We start from the raw sequence: 20841 nt of genomic DNA, 5'->3' as shown, positions 1-20841 counted from the left end.
ATTTTTAAAAGTTTAGATATTACTATTGTTTTTACTATTTAATACGTACGGTATATGTGAATGTAGGTGGTGCGCTAAATCTGAAACAGTCCTGGAAACGAGGCTTGGAATGCAAGCTGTATCCCCTGAGCTGCGATGCGTTCTGGCTATTGCTACATGTGTTACTATGGTAGTTATTGAAGATGGAGTCGTGCCGTGGGGTGTGATATGAGAGGATGATATAAGCCCTGCTGAACCCTGTCAACTGACCGTATCGAAGTTTATGGAAAGAGGCAGTTTGATCATCCCTATGATCTTGCAGAGTGCTGTTTAAATACCGTTCTGGTAAGAGGCCATCTTGGTTATTGCACGTACGGTGAAGAGCACTATTTCTTTTGTGTGGTCACAAGAAATTGGTTGTTTGAAACATTTATTATTTGCACTTACTTCATATCCGTCCGGTAAGGAGGAATTTCACCAGGTGGAGGGATTTAAAATCACTATTTGAATCTATCACCATTTTGCCATCTTTGTATCGTATCACCAGAATTTATATTGGAAAAGTTTCATCACTTTGAATTTGGGACTTTATGATTATGATTTTTTTGGTCACATTGATTTATGTACATTGATTTGTTCATATTTATTTGGATTTAGCGCACCACCTACATTCACATAATCCATTTATTTTTCTGGTAGCAGCTTTATCACGGACTAGCGCACCTTCTTTTCACACATTTAATACGTACGGTATGTCTATACATTTTTCTATTATATATGCACATGGGTATGTGTTATCTGCTCAACAAATATGCGGAATAAATAAATAAATATGCACCAAAACATAATGTCCCAGAGGTGTTCTATTGCATTTAGGTCAGGCAAGCGTGGGGGCCATTTAGTGGTATCAATTCCTTCAACTTCCAGGAACTGTCTACATACGTTTGCCACATAAGACCAGGCATTGTTGTGCACCAGGAGGAACCCAAGACCCAGTGCACCAGCGTAGGGTCTGACAAGGTGTCCAAAGATTTCATCTCAATACCTAATGGCAGTCAGAATGCCATTGTCTAGCCTGTAGAGGTCTGTGCGTCCCTCCATGGATATGCCTCCCCAGATCATTAGTGACCCACCAACAAACTGGTCATGCTAAACACTATTACAGGCAGCATAACATTCTCCACAGCTTCTCCAGACCCTTTCACATCTGTCACATGTGCTTAGGGCGAACCTGCTCTCATCTGTAAAAAGGACAGGGCACCAGCAGCGGACCTGCCAATTCTGGTGTGCAATGGCAAATGCCAATCAAGCTCCATGGTGCTTGGCAGTGAGCACAAGGCCTATTAGAGGAAGTTGGGCACTCAGGCCACCCTCATGAAGTCTGTTTCTGGTTGTTTGGTCAGAGACATTTACACCAGTGCCCTGCAGGAGGTTATTTTGTAAGGCTCTGGCAGTGCTCATCCTGTTCCTCCTTGCACAAAGGAGCAGGTACCAGTCCTGGTGATGGGTTTAGAACCTTCTACGGCCCTGTCCAGCTCTCCTTGAGTAACTGCTTGTCTCCTGGAATCTCCGGCATGCTGTTGAGACTGTGGTGGGAGACACAGCAAACCTTCTGGCAATGGCATGTATTGATGTGCCATCTTGGAGGAGTTGGAATGCCTATGAAACCTCTATAGTGTCCAGGTTTCACCTGATGCTTCAAGTAATGACACTGACCCTATATATACAGTATATATATATATATATATATATATATATATATATATATTTCATACATCCAGTCTAGCTGTTTTGCCCACTGTTCTGTTTGCAAGGTAAAAGCATAGGTCTAGCTCCCTACCCCTAGCTACGGTTTATGCCGTTGAGACCTGTAAAAGAAAGTACAAACTCCATTCTTGCTCTTTGCATATTTATCTACTGCAAAGTCTCGAGTTGCTTTCACGGTGACAATAAGTTATTGCGAAATCGCAAATCTACCTATCCCTGGTGGTGTAATCTGGGGTGTCAGAGGAGTTGAGACCTTTAGCCGTGTCAGGGTAAGAACAGAGGGTCCCACTTTCTAGAAGCTCCTATGGGGGGTAGGGCTACATGTGTGTCGGTGTGGGTGTGTCCTAAACATTTGTAAAGTTTTCTGTCCTCCTCACAGGGGATATTCCTGTGATATGTGTTTGAATAGAGGAAGTTGGTGCAGTGTGTTGAGGTGATGCCGAAAGAGACATGTGATGTATAGATTAAGACAAAACTTTTTTTTAGTTTTGACTAGAGGGGAGTGGAATTAGAACACATGTCAGGTTTTTATTGCTGTATGTTTCCTTATTAGGGATATTAACCCTCTCTATTTGTCTTGGTGACTGCTAAAAGAAAAAGTGAATAAAAAATCCCAAATTTTGGTTTGTCACTAGAATAAGAATAAAGTTATTTCCTGTAAACTAGTTTTATGGACCTCTGTGACTACCAGGGTTTTCCTCACTTTGGTGGGATTTCCTCTCATTTCCTGTTGTGGCAATGGAGCAGGAGATTAAGGAAAATGGGACAAAGATGTCCAAAAAACAGGCAAGGATTACAACACTCCTTTAAATCACCTGCTGAGTGTTAGTGAATAATTAGTGATTTTTGTGGCCTGGAATCACACTCCTGTTTCTTAAGGCCCGTACATACGATAAGAAAATCTGTAGGGACAATTCATCCGACGACCGATCTGTCGATTTTCAGATTGTTAGTATGGTGCTTTCGACAGCCAACTCCGACTTTTCGGCTGACAAAATCCTGATGTGCAGGCTATAAAATTTTTGTCATCTGTCAAAACAACGTCTGATTTTCGTCTCATTAGTACAGATTTCGGCAGAAAAAAATCTTAAGAGCAAGACTAGGCATGCTCAGAGACGAAAGAACACATACAAAGCAATCCAACACATGACATCACTTCTTAAATAGAATTCTGTCGTACGGGAAAATTCGTATGAAAATAACCTCTTCACTTTCCACATCAGACTAGCATGCCGCAAAAAAACGGACGACAGATCGTTCGATAATCTGATCCTGTGTACGGGGCTTTAATCCTTGGCAGTTACTATTTAAGAGCATATTAAACAATTGTTTAGCCTATGAATTATCTCGCTAATGGTCTACTGAGTGCTTAATTGAAAGCTACAAAAATGCCAAAGTGAAGAACTGTGAGGAACAGCAGAATACTGCTGGTCAAGAATAGGGAAGTTGGAAACTCCTAGAGTAAAGGCAAGAGATAATGTAAACAAAATCTGAATATCAAAGTAGATAATGTCTCATAGTCCCTATATAGGTCAAAGATCTCAGAAAAAAATTCAATTCCGACTGGTAGCTGTGAAATAACTCCAGTTCCTAGTAAGAACGTACTGATACATAAAGACCAAATCAGCCAGTAACTAGCACATTGTGAAGTTCAGATTCTGCTCAGGTCTACACTTAAGCATTTCCCCCCTTCCTACCTGGCTTGCACCTCCTTCTATGGTCAACTGTGTTAGCATTTTTTCATTGTGTATTTTTAATTTCATTACTTCTACTATGACAAAATCTCTGCTTGTTCTACACTGGTGTTCAGGAGTGAAGACCGCTGCAGTCTATCTGCACTGATCTTCTACCCAGCACTCTTGGTGACATCATCTCACCACTGTTGTATTTTTCCGGACCTGTAATGACCATCCAAATGAATACTCTGCAGTCCAGATTATTATTATACAGGATTTATATAGTGCCAACAGCTTGCACAGTGCTTTATAATATGAGGGCAGACAGTACAGTTGCAATACAATTCAATACAGAGGAATCAGAAGGCCCTGCTCCTTAGAGCTTAAAGAGGAAGTAAACCCTCCTCTACAACTTGTACCTATAGGTAAGCCTATAATAAGGCTTACCTATAGGTACTGTAAATATCTCCTAAACATGTACCGTTTAGGAGATATTTACCTTAGAAGCATCCAGTGACGTCACTGGCGCAGGCGCACTGAAGGAACGGCCGCTCGTGCCGTTCATTCAGAACTCCGTGCCGTGACTGTCGGCTCCCGCGCGCGTGCGCGGGAGTGACGTCACCGCGCCTCCGGCCAATCAGATGGCCGGATGCCGCGATCCCGGAAGACGGGCGACTAGACATGTCGCCCGTCATCCAGCTAAGCGGACGGCACGGCGGGGGCTCGTTCTAAGGTAAGTATTTCATAATGAGCTAGTATGCATCGCATACTAGCTCATTATGTGTTTCTCTTGCAGGGTAAGTAAGAAAAAAGAAAATAAAAAAAGAGTTTACAACCTCTTTAAAATCTAAGAGATAAAAGGCTACATAATGACCCAGTGGGGGGTGATTTACTAAAACTGGTGCACACAGAATCTCGTGCAGTTGTGCATAGTAACCAATCAGCTTCAAACTTCAGCTTGTTCAATTAAGCTATGCCAATAAAACCTGGAAGCTACTTGGTTACTGTGCACAGCTGCACAAGATGTGTGCTCTAGTTTTAATAAATCTCAATGTCACCACAGATTTGGGTAAGTACTTGGGGCTTTTGAGGTTGTTTTTTTTGTAAAAAAAAAAAATATATATATATATATATAATCTGGAGATTTAAATATCGAATCGTTTGTTAGCATCTTTTAGCTGTTAAACAAGTGGTTGTATACATTTGGCTTCACTGTGAAAAATAATCTTTGCATTACTAAGGCATCTTTTTCAAGTATTTCAAGAAGAGGGTTTTTATGTATATTTACACATTGCATATCTCAAATTCTTGGTATTCTAGGCTTGTGCCGGCAAGAATTTGTTCTTCAGTAATGATCATTACTGAAAAATAAGGTTGTTTTAAGTCATTAAAATATTTCATTAACATTATTTTCATATTAAATTCACATTTGTCCATTCTATAGAAGAGTAAATCAGCAGAATTATGATCAGTGCAATTTCCAGCACTAACAATCGTAAACACGGTTCAACAATGACTAGGCAATATAATCCTTATCATAACAGAATTACTGTTTACACTGAAACATTTATTATGGATTCAGACTGTAAAAATGTTTAGATGGAATCTACTACAATATGTTATATTGCATAGTAAAAGTGTCACACTAAGCATTGTTACCACACGTGCTCCTATCACTTGAATAGTCAAAAAGAGGAAAGTTTAATGCGTGAAAGTTTAACATATAGTATTTTACCTGATTCTCTAAGCTTTTTTGCTAAGTGAAAGATCTAATTTTGGAGCAAAGATTGCTTTAGCATTTGGTACAATTGTCAGAACTATAACATTATAGGACTGGTTTAAAAATTTCTAGAAAACATCATTTTAGGGTTTTTTTTTTTTTTATGTAAAAAAATTATTAAATTTTATTTAAAGTCCAACTAAAATCAAAACTTTTATTTAGCTGTGAGTAGACTTTAGAAGGGTAAATACTTGACTTTAGAAGGGTAAATACTTCTGTTAAAGTTTACCGTATTTATCGGTGTATAACACGCATCGGCGTATAACACCCACCTCAATTTTAGGAGGGAAATTTTAGGTAAGAAGTTAAAATTTTAAATAAACCGCTTTGAACTCAGAACTTTTTTTTTTTTATGCAGCCTCGCCAGCACAGTGTCCTCTGTTGCAGCCTCGCCAGCACCATTGCACAGAGCGGGGACGGGTCGGGCCGAGGAGTGGGAGGACGAGCTGCCGATGTTATCTGAAGTCCCGGCGCCTATGATAGATTGTCACACGTCCCGGCCACTGTGCTGTCTATCACAGGAGGCGGGACTTCCTATGACAGCTCATCCTTCCTTCTTGTCAGGGAAATGGCGGTAGGAGAACTGGCAACATTGCCAGTAATAGCAATGGACATTCCTGACTCAACTGACATAGCCCTCTGCTGGCCTGTCAGGGAAATGGCCTATAATGCCATAGGATCAGACTCATTGCTGGATTATCTCTCAGCTTCCTGTGTTCCTGTGCTTTCTGTTTCCTGTTTGGATTTCCTGTTGTGACCTAGGCTTGTTCCTGATTCCGTTTGATCTCCTGCTCCTGGTTTGACCCTTGGCTTCTCCCACTGACCTTGCTTCCATTACCTACAGTGTATGACCCCGGCTTGCTTCAAGACCTTGGCTATTCTGGTTGTATCCTGTGCATGACCTCGGCTTGTACCACGGTTCCCTCTGCCTGCTCCAGTCCCAGACCTCGGCCAGTACCTGTCTCCGCTACTAGAGACTATTCCTCGGCACAAGGTAGCCCGGCTGCTTCAGAGCCCTTGAAAGACTTATACCCTGCTGTGGTTCCAGCCTGTTCCAGTTCGCTCTCAGATTGCTCCTGGTTCTACCTACCTGCCTGCAGCTGGTAACCCGTGCCACTTTGGGCGCCACACCCTCTGTACCATCTCCAGGGGTGCGCCGCACTGAGCCGCAAGGGGAGCCCTCTCAGCACCTCGGCCTCGGATCAGGTAAACCCTGACACTTCTCCTCAGGCCGGCCTGCCCCCCTCTGCCTCTCGGCGCTGCCTGGGTTTTTCTTTTTTACATATTTTGGCGTATAACATGCATTGCTGCTTTGCCCTCCGTTTTTAGGAGGAAAAAAATGAGTGTTATATGCCAATAAATATGGTAATTAAAATTATTGCTGTTTCTGACCCTGTTGGGGAGATTTAACCTCACTCCTGTCTGTATAATAGCAGGACAAGAAATAAAAATCAGTTGTCGCAGAGAATGGAAGAAAAAGAAAGTAATAATTTTTAAATAACCCTTTTTTACTCACTATAGTTTCTTTGTTATGATCTTTGAGTTTGAAATTGCCCCACGGTGCCTGCAGCTACCGAGGTCAGTGAGGGCTCATTTTAAACTGTTTTCACTGCTTGTTTAAGTGTATGTTAATCCTAACCATGAACTTCTCTTAAACACTTGAATGTCCAAATCCTGTCCCAGGTTGGACTCCTAAACTCTAGTAAGTGTGGCAGTTCTGTGTCCTGCCACGGTGTGAAAAGTGCAAATGACCCAGGATTCTCATCCAGACAGGTTGAGGGGCTCCAGGGAACATGTATCATTCAAAGGAAACCGAATTTTCAGTTTTCTTATCAGTTGATAAAAGCTGGCTTGGAACCTGGAGATTTATTAGATATCTGGGTGGGAGGAAATCTCCAATCCTGGGGCCGTGTTTTGAGAACTACCAGCACACTAATTAGGCAGGTGTGTGCTAGGCTTTAAAGCGTTTGTTACCCCAACATGTCATATTCCTGATATGTGCCTGTTGTACCATGTTCTTGTATGAGAAAGTATCCTGTTCTGTCTGTATTGCTTCCCTCGTGTGAAATCCTTGGTGTTCCTGTTAGTCACCTTTCTTGCCTAATAAAACTAACCACACTAAGCAGGAGAGCACACTGTGGTCAGTTCTCTAGCTATGCTAGGAAATCAGGCTGCTCTCTTCCAATAATCAGACTTGTCCTGACATCAATGTCCCCTCCCACTCGCTGAGCCGCATCGGTTTTTATTTCCAGAAAGCCGACTGCTGGCTCTAAAATATGGTACTGAGGTGAAGCCTCTAGCTGCAGGCATCACCCCGGTGCAACCACTTCTTGAAGCCGACGTACAAGTACATCAGTTTGTGTGCTGCTACTTTTTCTCTCCCCAACTCTTATGCAGCTGAGAAAAGACCAAATGTGATCACTGGATGGAAATGCTGAAAACCTGAAAACCCCTGGAAACTGGTTGGTTTTAATTTCTGGAACTTTGAACTTTTTAATACAAATAAGGAGTGAAAAAAACCCTTAAAAAGAAGAACAACGAGTGGCAGTGTCCTTAAAAGCCCTATCATTTGAAGCAAGTTTTCACACAAGGTAAATACATCAAGATCAAAATACAGCATCCATAATAAAGGAAGACATGGGTAATCAGAGAAAAGGTTCAAGCTAGTTTACATATCCAAAAGAAAATGTCACCACAGCTTTAGATGTATGGAATAAGATTATTAAAACCACGTTGAATTTATTTGGAAAGGCTTATTGCACCTACAGTTATTAAACACATCCGACTGACTGCATGGTGATGTTCCTCATTGTGAAATAATCCTAAAATGTACAGTAGTGGTATTGTATGCAAAAAAATCAAATAGAATTTTAATCCAAAACCATCTCACAAGTCTTTTAGCAATGCCATAAATACACTGCAATCTACCCGAAGCACATTTTTTTGACCGTTTGTTGTAACCATTTGTTACTTACATAATTTAACATATCTACAGTACTGCATAATATAACATTACACCTAATGACGTGTGCAAAGAACCTGTGAACACATCTCCCAGAATTCCCTGCACCCTGAAATAATTTCCAAGGAGCCCCTTCATTTCCCAAAAAGAGTAGGAAGTGAAAAAGTAGCCCGCCCTTTCTGTGTTCAGGAGCCTTGTCTTGAACGTGTTGATGTCTTAAACTTGTTGTCTGAAGTCTCAATAGGGATATTCATTATATCCATTTGTCACCTGAATTATAAGTAGAGGGAAACCCAACATTTTGAGCAGTCTTAAAACAGGAATAGAGGAAACCTTCCAATGGGGAAAAGTTTTCTGATGACAACTGTCTAACATGGGATTTCTCTAGCTTTGGAGATATTTTCTTTAATTTCCAGTTGTGTCTACATGACAGGAAGTGAAGGGAATTCTCCCTAATCATACATAGATGGCAAAAAACAAACAGGCAGATATATATTTCCTACTAAAATAAAAACTATTTTGGCTTTAGATATAGTCTTGTAGTCTTCATTAAAGTAACTGATAGCATAGAAAATTATCAGCTAATAAAATTTCTCACAAGATCAACAGTTATTTTTGCACTCAAAAGAGAAGTATGGACTTTTTTACCTACCTAGGTGAATGCAGCATTGTTCTGATGCTGCATCTGTCCCCCACCGACTCTAACACTGAGAACCGAGCGATCAAACACCACTGATCGCTCAGTTCTCAGGGCTTCCTAAGAAAAGGGCTGGTGACTGTTAGTCGCCGGCTCTCTGCTCTGCCCCCTCCTCGCCTACTGGAGAGCTGGGCTGTGGAGTGGGCTGGAGCTAAGAGGCTGAGTCAGGTACCAGTCCAGTCCAACTTCATTGTTGCGATTTTTTCCCTGCCTGGACTGGCTCTGTGATGTCAGGCAACAGCAGGCTACAGCCCGCTGTCTGCTGAAAACAGGTCACAGAAGTGAAAAATGAAACTGCACTCCTATGATACACAGAAGAAGAGCAGCCAAACGAGCTGTGGCTGTACTTCTCATTTAAGCTGGTTATACATGGATCAAAATTCGACTGGCTCAGCAGAGACCAGACAAATTGTGATCCATGTATGAGCAATCTGATTGTACACAAGTCGATCTTTTAATTGACTTGTGTACAGCCAACCTGCCAGGTTTTTCCCGAACGGTTAGTGCCACTGGCTTTAGTCGGGAACACTTATCACTGTACTCTGCTGGCTAAGAAGGCTCCCCACCGAAAGAACACTATAACGCTGCAGGAGGGATTCCCCCATCAACATTGACTGTGTTGATGAGATGGGGGAATAAAGCTATTTTCTTTCTTCCACCCATCTATGGTCTGCCTTAATAAATAAAGTAGATATAACAAAACACTTTAAATGGGGTATGTAGCATTCAAGTAAATATACCATTCAAAGTGAGCAAATAAGAACAGTTAACTGTTGGGATGTACATTGCATTGTGCTTAGAACATCCAAGAAAGCACTTGTTAAGCAAACATACTGTATAATCATCTACATGAGGTGTTAATCCATCCATTAGAGTTAATTACAATAGGTTTAGGATATAATTGTGTTTGATTGAGCATTCCGTAACTTTTGTAGCTCTACAAGGAAAAGTCAAACAATGGGTTGGATTTTCTTGGCTAAAGGCTATTGTTCACCTGAGATAAGGGCAGTACCAGGGATGTCTGCTCAGTACATAGAGATACAGGCTCAGGTGAAACTAGGATAAAGTCACAGTTCTCTGAGCCAGTTCAAGCTTTTCTTAATTCTAGCAACAGCCACCCCATTTGACTGACAACCTTATCCTAGCAGTACACAGTTGCCAACCCAGCCATGAACATCAAAATTTAAAAAATAATACCCTCTAGTGCTAGCTCTCTGCATGTGGCAGAGTTTGTCAGGGTATATGCTCTACATGTTTATGTTTGAAAAAGAAGCATAGTTACAAGTGCTCCTAGCCTTTGGCATCTCAATTATTGGACCTCGGCTGCATATCACAAAGGTTATATCATCTGACTTCGAAGGAACCTAAAGACCACCTACAAGAAGGCTCGGACTGCCTCTGACAACCAAAGATATAAAAACTAGAACTATGATCAAAGAGTTTGAGTTCAGACATTGGCTCTGATCGGATGCTGGTCTCTTGCTGGTTTTCCATGAAACCGTGAAACGGGCTTCTATAGAACAGACAGCTGTACACACATAAAATCGATCAGAAGGCAGCGCTAACAGGTGTATATAAATAGTAAATCCGTGTATACCGTGATAAAAATTATATACAAAATAAAGTGCACAATGTGATCAAAAGTTACAAAATTCATAAATATTAGGGTGCATAAGTAAAGTGCAATCATATGTCCATCGTGCAACCATATGCAATAGTGCAAAAAATAGATAAAGTGCAGTCCAAAAGATGGTTCCCTTCAGTGGAACTAAAGTGCTGGAAGGTGCTTAAATAATCCACAAATGTGCCCGGGTGCTCTCAGGAAGAAAATCCCCCTATGGGGATGCACTCACCAAATCTAGGAAAAAAGCAAGCCTTGAACAGACACAATGTCCCCTGGATGGATGGATGGATCCAGCACAACCTCTTAAAGAATGTCTTTCTAGTGACTCCTCTCCACTTTGTTCATGACCATATGTTAAGAAAGGGGAAGGAGCCAGACATACTGAAGCCCGTAGGTAATTTTATTAAAAAGCAAAAGAAAACTACTCACAAACGTAAAGTTGTATACAACATTGGTTACAATCACTTCAGAGTCATCCCACTTCCGCGTACGCTGCCGGCGTGCGTTCCACGGTGGTTTACAGGAAATGATGTAGTGTATTGCTCCGCTGCCCGGAAGTGCGTTGACGCGTTTCGCCCGCCTTTTTTGGGCGTTATCAAAGATGCGGAAGTGGGATGACTCTGAAGTGATTGTAACCAATGCTGAATACAACTTTACGTTTGTGAGTAGTTTTCTTTTGCTTTTTAATAAAATTACCTACGGGCTTCACTATGTCTGGCTCCTTCCCCTTTCTTAACATATGGTCGTGAACAAAGACATAAAGAAATAAAGACATTCTTTAAGAGGTTGTGCTGGATCCATCCATCCAGGGGACATTGTGTCTGTTCAAGGCTTGCTTTTTTCCTAGATTTGGTGAGTGCATCCCCATAGGGGGATTTTCTTCCTGAGAGCCCCCGGGTACATTTGTGGATTATTTAAGCACCTTCCAGCACTTTAGTTCCACTGAAGGGAACCATCTTTTGGACTGCACTTTATCTATTTTTTGCACTATTGCATATGGTTGCACGATGGACATATGATTGCACTTTACTTATGCACCCTAATATTTATGAATTTTGTAACTTTTGATCACATTGTGCATTTATTTTGTATATAATTTTTATCACAGCATACACGGATTTACTATTTATATACACCTGTTAGCGCTGCCTTCTGATCGATTTTAGTTATTCTGGTGTTTTACCTAGTGAGTAGCAGCTTCAGGATACACAAAAAAATGTATTTATAACATTTATTCTTATCGATTTATACATTTTTTTTAGCTCGGGTTTTAATCTTTTAGTTTTACAAGCTGTACACACATGCAGAAAGTCTTCCGGTTCCTGTCGAAATGGCTGTTTTCGTCCAAATTCTTAGCCAGTGAGTACAAGGCTCAGAAGAGCACTAAGGCTGGCCATACTTGGTTCAGTTTTTTTGTTCAGCCAGAATTTGTCGGATTCCTTTTGAACTGGTCAAATTTTGATCCATGTATAGGTAGCCTAATGGTATCTATGATACATGCAAATACATTCATCTAAAATGCCGTAATTGTTGTCTGTTTGTCAGTTTGATGACAGAGTCTTATAAAACTAAAATGTATACACAGATGTTATATGCAGATGCTATACAGTACATACATGAGCTTTTTTTTTTTTTACCTGTAAAAAGTTTACATTTATGTTTCTCCTGTCCTGAGATTTACAAAGACCTGTCATAAAGTACAGCCAGATGGATGACACCACTTACTATCTTATAGTAAAGGAATATATTGGTGTCATCCTCCCTATCCCCAGCCTGCTGACTGGACAGTGAAGGAGTAGTAGCAGACTGACTAAGTCATCCCTTTACTCTGGGGGTCAGCAAACTGTAGATTGTAATCTACCAGGAGATTGCGGCCAGGTGACTAGTAGATCGTAGGCTGGGATGCTGATCCACCATCCCAGAGCATCAAACAGAGTGCAATGCAGAGGCACTACTTGTAAAGGTGGAGCTGTAGGAGGGGGCAAGAGCCGATGCCTCCTCTATAGTACTGGCTCCTGTCCCATGCAGGGTGATACCAACTGCACTCTACCTCTTATCCCCGCTAGCGGTCTCCAGATTGATGTCTGCAGCAGCAACGAAGAGATCTTCAGATCAGTGCGAAGCAATACCCTGGGCATAATAGTATAAGGCTGCTTTCACACTGATGCACTGCTGTTTACCCACACCACATAGACTTCTATTATATCCTGTGGGTTTGGAGAACTTTCTGGATGCGGGAGTTTTAGTGTGCTTTCAGAAAGTCCACCACACCTGCAGGATATATTAGAAGTCTATGGCAAAGCGCGGCTAACCCAGGAAAGTCGAAGATGCACTGAGCTACACCTGTGGTGCAGGTAAACCGCAGCAAATCAGTGTGAAAGCAGCCTTATAGGGGGCTCAGAACAGTAAGGGTTCGTTTACATTTGTAATTTGGGGGTTGTAAAACCCCATAGTTAAGACATGTATTTAGCAGCCCCACCCAGCCCCCAACTGCACCCCCTTTAGCTGCAGTGGCCAGTTGTGTACACATGTCACAGCCACAGCAGGAGTTGTACACCCTGCTGGTGTAGCACCTGCCAAGCATGATCAGTTCAAGTGAATGAGGCTGCTCTGCAAGTGCCATGCAACCTTGTACAGTACAGCAAACAAGGGGTTGAGGCAGGCAGCATTGTGTTGCTTTCTCACCCCCTGCTTTAACCCCTTTGGCCCCGCAGAAGCATGCAGTTGCGGGCCGCTTTCAGATTGGCCCCGTTTACTTGAATGGGTCACGTTTGGCAGCCAGTAGCACCCATCAAAAGCAATAGGGGGTTTAATCCCTGCTGCGACATGTGTATTCCTTTGGCCGCTGACTCAGCAGCTAAAGGGGGTAGGAATTGGGAAGGTAAAACTGTAGTTCAACCGCAGTCCACATCAGTGCCTGACCTCACAAATGTGCCTCTGGAAGAATGACCAAACATACTACTAAACCTTGTGGACAGCCTTCCCAGAAAAGTTGAAGCTGTTATAGCTGCAAAGTGGGGGCTGGATCAATATTGAACCCTACGGACTAAGGCTGAAATGACTGAGATGCCATTAAAGTTCATGTGCATGAAAAGGCAGGCGCCCAGGGCTCGAGTCCTGCAGGAACGCATGGGAACGGCGTCCCCGCACTTTTTTCACAGCAGGAACGCCGTTCCCATTGCCAGCCGCGTCCTGCAGGCAGGGCCGCTGTCACGGGGGAACCACAATCCCCTGCTGTGCAGCTATGTAGAGAAAAAAATGTCTTTGGGCCCCCTGCGTTCCATGGGAGCCAGTAAAGTCAGTGGACTATTTTATCAGTTTTGGGTAGGCGGATTAATCCGCCGCAGCGCGCTATTCAACTCCAGCCTGGTCACCTGCCTCTTCAATGTTAATAGATGGTGACAGGCTGGGAACACTTTGGTGAATTAATCCGCCTACCCGAAACTGATAAAATAGTCCACTGACCCCGCTCCAATGGAACACAGGGGAGCCTGGGCGGCGCTGTGGGCAGTGGAGTACCAGCGGGGGGATGTCAGACTGGTGTCCTGCACGGCGCCGCCTAGCTGTGTGAAGGAAGCTGCAGTGCCACTGTGCCAGTCCGCGCTGCTCACGGGGGGCGGGGGGGCGGCGGCGGAAGAAAGAAAGTAAGTGCCTCCTGTCATGCTGTGCAGCCTCATGTGTGTGCTGGATAGGAGGGGGATGGGGCGGCAGCATATAGAGGAATTGATTTTTCCATATTCCTCCTGCAGGCATTCGGTGGCTGCAGGAGGAATATGGAAAAATCAATTCCTCTTCATGCAGCTGCCCCATCCCCCTCCTATACAAATTATTTTGCTGGCCCCCCAGTGCTCTCTAGCCCCTCCTCCCAGTGCGCTCTTTGGCCCACCAGTGCTCTTTAACCCCCCCCTGCTCTGTAACCCCCCCATGCCCTTTAGCCCCCCCAGTGCTCTTTAGCTCCCCCAGTGACTTTCATCTCCCCCCATGCTCTCTGGCTCCTCCAGTCCACCCCCCCCAGTGCTCTCCAGTTTGCCCCCTCCCCCCGTGCTCTCCATCCCCCTGGTTTTCCCTGCCCCCCCAGTGCTTCCCCCCCCCAGTGCTCTCCACTCCCTGCACCTTCCAACCCCCTTGCAATGCTTTCCAAATCCCCCTTAATTCTCTCCAGCCCCCCCCCCCCATATGCCCTTTAGTGCTCTCTGCTTTCCCTGGCCCCCCTTGTGCTCCTCTATCTTCTATCACGTCATCAGTCTGACATATCACATATATGCAATTACAGACCTCACATGTGATGTGCAGCGCACTGCTGTGCAAATCACATGTGATGTGTGTGCGATGTGAATTCAGCCATACAGATTGTATGGCTGAATTCGCATCGCATTGGGACACAACTCACACGGGACCCTTTTTTGTGTCCGCACCAGGATGGATCGCATGGGTGTTCACACCCATGCGATCCGATTCATGTTGGAACTGACAGTTCGCACTGCGATATGCAAACTGATCTGGGGGTGTGGTTAACTTTATATTGACACCCCCACCAATTTGTATATGGCAGTGTGAACTGCCTGCGAGTTGAATGCGATGCGGGACCCCGCAGTGGATTTGCAGGGTTCCCGCATATATGTGAACTGGGACTAATACCAAGCATGTGTGGAGTGACACATCTGAGGAGCATTGCTGTAAATTAGGGTACACTAGTGTTGCCCTCTGAAGAGTGAACCACAATGGATCACTTTTCAGAGGGTGTTTGCTAGGTGGCAAGGAAGCATTATGATGCCTCCTCACCATCTAATTTAATCCTTAAAAACCTGCACCACCTACAAAGGTTCCTCCTTATATCAGGACCCACCCCCCTTCCTTAGTGCATTGGTCTCTGGTCACCAGAGCCCGCCCTACATCAGAGTTCCCGGTATTCCCCTTTACATTAGTCTGCAGGATTACCCCTTACAGTGCAAGGGGGAACTCTGTGGACGCTGATGTGAAGGGCAATGCTGCAGACCCTGATGTAAGTGGGAACACTGATGTAAAGGGGAATGCAGTGGACTCTGATATAAAGGGGTCTCTGGTCACCTTATATCAGAGTTCCCTTTTAGAGCATGATCTGCAGAATTCCTCTTTATGTCAGAGTTCCCTTGCATTGTAAGGGGGAATCCTGCAGACTCTGATGTAAGGAGGTACTGTTTGCTGGCTGGGTTATATTAACCCGACCTTCTTGAAAATGGAGAAATATGGCTTTTGACTTTTGTTTAAATTAAACACATTGCTATTAGCACTATCTGCATGTTTATAATTTAAAATATTGATATTTGCACTGTTTACCACAGAATACGGGCATTTTAGGTACTTTTTTGCAATGTCGAGGGGGGATCCTGGGTGAGTTCCCACACTTTTTTTCCCAGGACTTGACCCCTGCAGGCGCCCCAATACTTTTGGTAACATAGTGTATGTCACTTGCTTATTGCTGCTTGATTGGCAGAAAGTAGAGGTATCCTGTCAAAGATATTACAATCCATCAAAATTAGGTTGTATTAATCAGCAGTGACATGAGGTAAATAGCATTTTGAATGCGCCACAATTTAACTCCATACTGTATATTGGGTATCTTAAAACACTTTTCAAACTGTCTGACTGCATGTGTAGTTTTGATGTAGTTAAATGCATGTTCAAATCTGTCCCAGTATAGTTAGTATAGTTATTATTACTGTTCATACCTTTGTATTTTGTAATGCAGTTCTATTGACACTGAAGCCACAGCTTGAGCATTTTGCATACAGTTTAGTATGATAATAACTGCACTACAAGTAGACAGGCCTACAGCTGAATGTGACTGCATTACGTTTTAAAGCGGCGGAGGTCTGCTCAAGTGCTGTAGCACTACGACCAATTTTATTGCAATTTCCGAGCAATGTGTAACATGTATCACTAGTCATTTTTATAAAATTTTCGAGTAGAAAAACGGGTTAGAACTAGTGATCGACCGATGTTGTTTTTTTTATTGCCGATACTGATACGGATATTTTGGCCAATGCATATCGGTATAAGCCAATATTGCCCGATATTTTCGTACATTACATTTTTTTTTTGACAGGTACTCTTGTGGAGGGATCTGGGGGGTCTAAAAGACCCCAAACGCCTCCTCTGCACTTAAAAACATTAAAAACGCCAAGTTTGACTGTTTTGAATGCTGTAATTTTTTTGAATTTGGAGCCGAGGACCCAGAAGTGATGTCATGACATCACGTCCGGGTTTTTACATGGAGACCCGATCAGAGCCAAATGCGGCTCTGATTGGGTCTTCTCTTCGGCGGCCGTGCAGGCTGGTTGCCCAGGTCTACTGATGGGTCGGGAGACCCCGGCGAGCCGCGGAAGGTGGCGGGAGGGGGGGAGTTCCCCTCCCGCTCCTTGTAATGACAGCCAAGCGGCTTCTCAGCCACATCGGTTGTCATTACAAGACAGCCGACCGTCGGCTATGGACGCCGGTACCAGGGCGATGCCTCTAGCTGCAAGCATCACTCCGGTACAAGCACTTTCCCGAAATATCTGCAATATCGGTCACCTTGGTGGCCGATTCCGATATATCAGGGAAAGTGCATTTTGGCCCCCGATATATCGGCTTTGCCAATAATCGGTCGATCCCTAGTTAGAACCCATCAAGATTTATTTTTTGTGTCCTAATGGGAGATTTACCTGGATTTCCTGCCAAGGTGGCAACACTGTCACAAAGACAGTAAAGCCGGGTACACTGTAAAATTTTTTTTTTGTTCAACCCAGCAGGCTGAACAAAAAAGAACTGAGAGATTTCCATACTAACACAAGTGATGTTAGTGCAATCTCCCTTGCTGTGCCTTTGTATTCTCAAAGGGGCTCCAACGCTGATCAGATGCCGGTGTAACGTGAGAAAACCATACCTCGTGAAAATTCCATACCCACGTCCCTTCCTGTCAGAAACGTAATGGGACACTTGAGCAGCGTAGCAGTGCGCATGCTCGGAGGGTATGGAATTTTCACAGTAGTGTGTGTAACGTTACACCGCCTCAGCTCTTACATTAAAACAGCTCGGCTGCAACATGAATCATCTCCGCTCCTACCCCTGTCACTTCCCTGATCTTGGCTAATAAATGTAAAAGCGGCGGCGGGTGTATGAAATCGAAAGCACGGAGATCTCGGCTCGGTGATCCGCTTTTACATTTAGTAGCCAAGATGAGGGAAGTGACAGGGGTAGGAGCGGAGATGATTCATGTTGCAGCGGAGATGTTTTAATGTAACCGCCGCAACAGCTGATGCGGTGTAACGTTATAACACTCTACCGTGAACATTCCATACCCTCCAAGCATGCGCACTAGTAAGCTCCTCAGCTGTTCAATGACGTAGGTGCACCGGAAGTGACGAGGGTATGGAATTTTTATGGGTATGGTTTTTTCACGGAACACCGGTTCAGATGTTGGTTTTCCAGCATGCCTGTTCAACAGAAGCCTGTGTAGAACAGACAGCTGTGCACACAGGCTGAAAGTCAGCTGGTTCCTGCTGAACCAACCAATTGCAGATGATTTTTATCAAAATCTGTTTGAGGTTACAACTGTTCTCATCTTTAGCCAAAATGTAAAAAAAAATGGTTAGAGATACACTTTTTTTCTGCATCAGAAATGCATGGATAGAAGGTTATATGGTTTTCAATAGCATAGTTCACACCAGTGTGGTCAGTTCCAGTGCGTTCCAGTTCCAGAAAAAAAAAAAAAAAAGAACATGCTGCATTTTTACTGCGCCGGACCGTAAAGGAACGCTGTAAAATGCATTAAAAATGCACCAGAACACACCTAAACGCACCAAAGACATACTGTCTGGAACACACATGTCCTTTTTTAAGGTTAACAAAAAAGAAGGGAAAAAATGCACTGGACTGCCGGTTCAGATGTTAGTTGTCCAGCATGCCTGTTCAACAGAAACCTGTTGTGGGACGGCACCTGTAGAACAGACTGCTGTACAAACAGGCCAAAAGTCCGCTGGTTCCTGTTGAACCGACCAATTTCAGATGATTTTTATCAAAATCTGTTTGAGGTTACAACTGGTCTCATCTTTAGCCAAAATTTAAAAAAAAATGGTTAGAGATACACTTTTTTTATGTATCAGAAATGCATGGCTAGAAGGTTATATGTTTTTCAATAGCATAGTTCACACCCTGCTGCATTTTTCTTGCACTGGATTGTAAAGGAACGCTGTAAAAAGCATCAAAAACACACCAGAACGCACCTAAATGCACCAAAGATGTACTGGAATACACATGTCCTTTTTTAAGGTTAACAAAAAAAAAAAGGGAAAAATGCACTGAACTACCGGTTCAGATGTTGGCTTTCCAACATGCCTGTTCAACAGAAGCCTGTGTGAGACGACACCTGTAGAACAGACTGCTGTACACACAGGCCGAAAGTCAGCTGGTTCCTGCTGAACCGACCAAAAACATACTGGAACACACATGTCCTTTTTTACGGTTAACAAAAAAGAAGGGAAAAATATGCCCTGGACTGCATCAAAAACGCACCAAAAATGCATCAAAAACATGCATGCAGAAAAACATCAGGAACGCATCCAGACTGCGTTTCTATGGTGTGGATTGGCCAAAACATGTAAATCCTAGCCCAATTATGTGAATCCTTCTGCTGTTTCTAGTCGTGTTCACAAATGTTTTACACAGTTCATCCCCTGCAGCAAAATTACAATGTTGCAATGTCTAATCAGCGGGGGAAAGAAGAGTGTGGAAGTGCTTCCTTCTGCCTCAAGCAATCTGATGATCTCAGTCTCAGCAAAGTCACTTGACTGGAGCTCAAAGAAAGCTTTTTAGTGATAAAGAGTATAGCTTTCTTTTTTTTTTTTGTAATATACTATTGTCAGGCATTTGCCCAAGGTTTACATTAACAATGTAGATAAGTTCCTTTTTAACAATTTAGATGATCCAAAATTTTATTTTGGGATTTTATGTGGGCTACCTATTCAGAGGTTGCACATCTAATCTTTGCAAGGCGTTGTGCATCAGAAAAATATGAAATATTGTTACATTTAGCAACGAAAAGTGTATTTTTTTCTTTTTTTTTATCTATATGTATCTATTATAACATACAAATTTGACACTGGAAAAATACAGTTTTTAACTAAGCATGCTGCTAACCAGCCCTCTGTACTGCAGCTGTCACTATGAAGTGCATTAGAAAGAATGATTGACTATACATTTCAAGCAAACAGTAGGAAATAAACAGCTCATTTAAATTCCTATACATTAAACATAACGAAAACACTTTACCAGCCAGCCCTTCCAACAGCAGAAACTATACATACCAGTGATGTAGAGGGATGTAATTCTCTGGCATCAACACAAATAACTAGATAGATAAAAAGAATATTTGTAAAGTGCCCATAGAGGCTTCTATATTCAGTTTAACAGCAGCATACATATGAAATATCAGTGGAAAGCATTCATCTATATATTGAGTAACCCCCATATAGGTTCATATACATGCATAAAAACAAGTGTATCATGCTCTTACCAATTCCTTCAGCTCAGTGCACAATCAGCCTGGACCTGACAGTTTCAAATCACAGTACGCTGCAGCTCAAATTAAATTAGGTAAATACACAATCCCATTTCAGCGAGCACAAGCACTGAAGTGATGAAACAAGGATGCACCAAGTACCATGTAAATGTAATGGGTGCAGGAGGTAGCATTGTGTTATACAGAGCTGGTAACCACTCCTCCAGCCGGGGAGTATCCAAGACATACAAAGACAAGCAAAGAAGGAGATTCATTCCACAGCAGGTAGTCAAAGAACCACTGTCTGCAACAATACACATTGGTTTGTCACCTAAGAAAAGCTGGAGTCCTACTGTGCATTGTCTCCAGCACTTTTATCCTCAACGTGTACGTAAGCCCAATCACTAAAAACAGGATTTAAAGCTAAAATACAGGCAGATATAAAACACGAAACACACTAATAAGTGTCTGTCTGCATTCATTAAAAAAAATAAAAATGCATTTTTCCTAAATCCTAGGAACCAGCCGTATTTTAATCAGCGTGTGACCCTCCATGTTTGACATTGATTCATAGATTGACTTCTGTTGAACAGACAAACTGGAAAACTTTTCTTGATCAGTGGCTGCAGCAGCTGATCAGTGTTGTCTGACAGCAGGTAGAGCTGCTGTCAGACTACAACATCCCGGGCATGGGGATTCCACCATACACCTCATTTGTGTGGATGGAGGAATCTTAATTTTTTTTTCATTAAGCCAGCTGAAAAAAAAGAAATAGTAGCTCAGGATACAATACTCACCTTCAGTCTGGAGTTGTTCCTCACAGTAACTCTTCTCTCCCG

General features: G+C 42.9%; 1 protein-coding gene across 1 annotated transcript in view; it reads right to left on the bottom strand.

Annotated features, from left to right (window-relative positions):
* ENTPD3 (ectonucleoside triphosphate diphosphohydrolase 3) overlaps positions 1–20072 on the bottom strand; it is a 76057-nt gene extending 55985 nt beyond the window's left edge. The window contains exon 1 of the mRNA XM_082258373.1: positions 20018–20072. The gene's annotated coding sequence lies outside the window, so the exon portion shown is untranslated. The remainder of the gene's footprint in view (positions 1–20017) is intronic.
* Positions 20073–20841: the final 769 nt, after the last annotated feature.

This window comes from Pelophylax lessonae (genome assembly GCF_965119305.1).
Source record: "Pelophylax lessonae genome assembly, chromosome: 5".
Classification (NCBI taxonomy): domain Eukaryota; kingdom Metazoa; phylum Chordata; class Amphibia; order Anura; family Ranidae; genus Pelophylax; species Pelophylax lessonae.
Note: the sequence above shows the minus strand (reverse complement) of the source record. Positions and strands in the feature narration are given on the sequence as shown.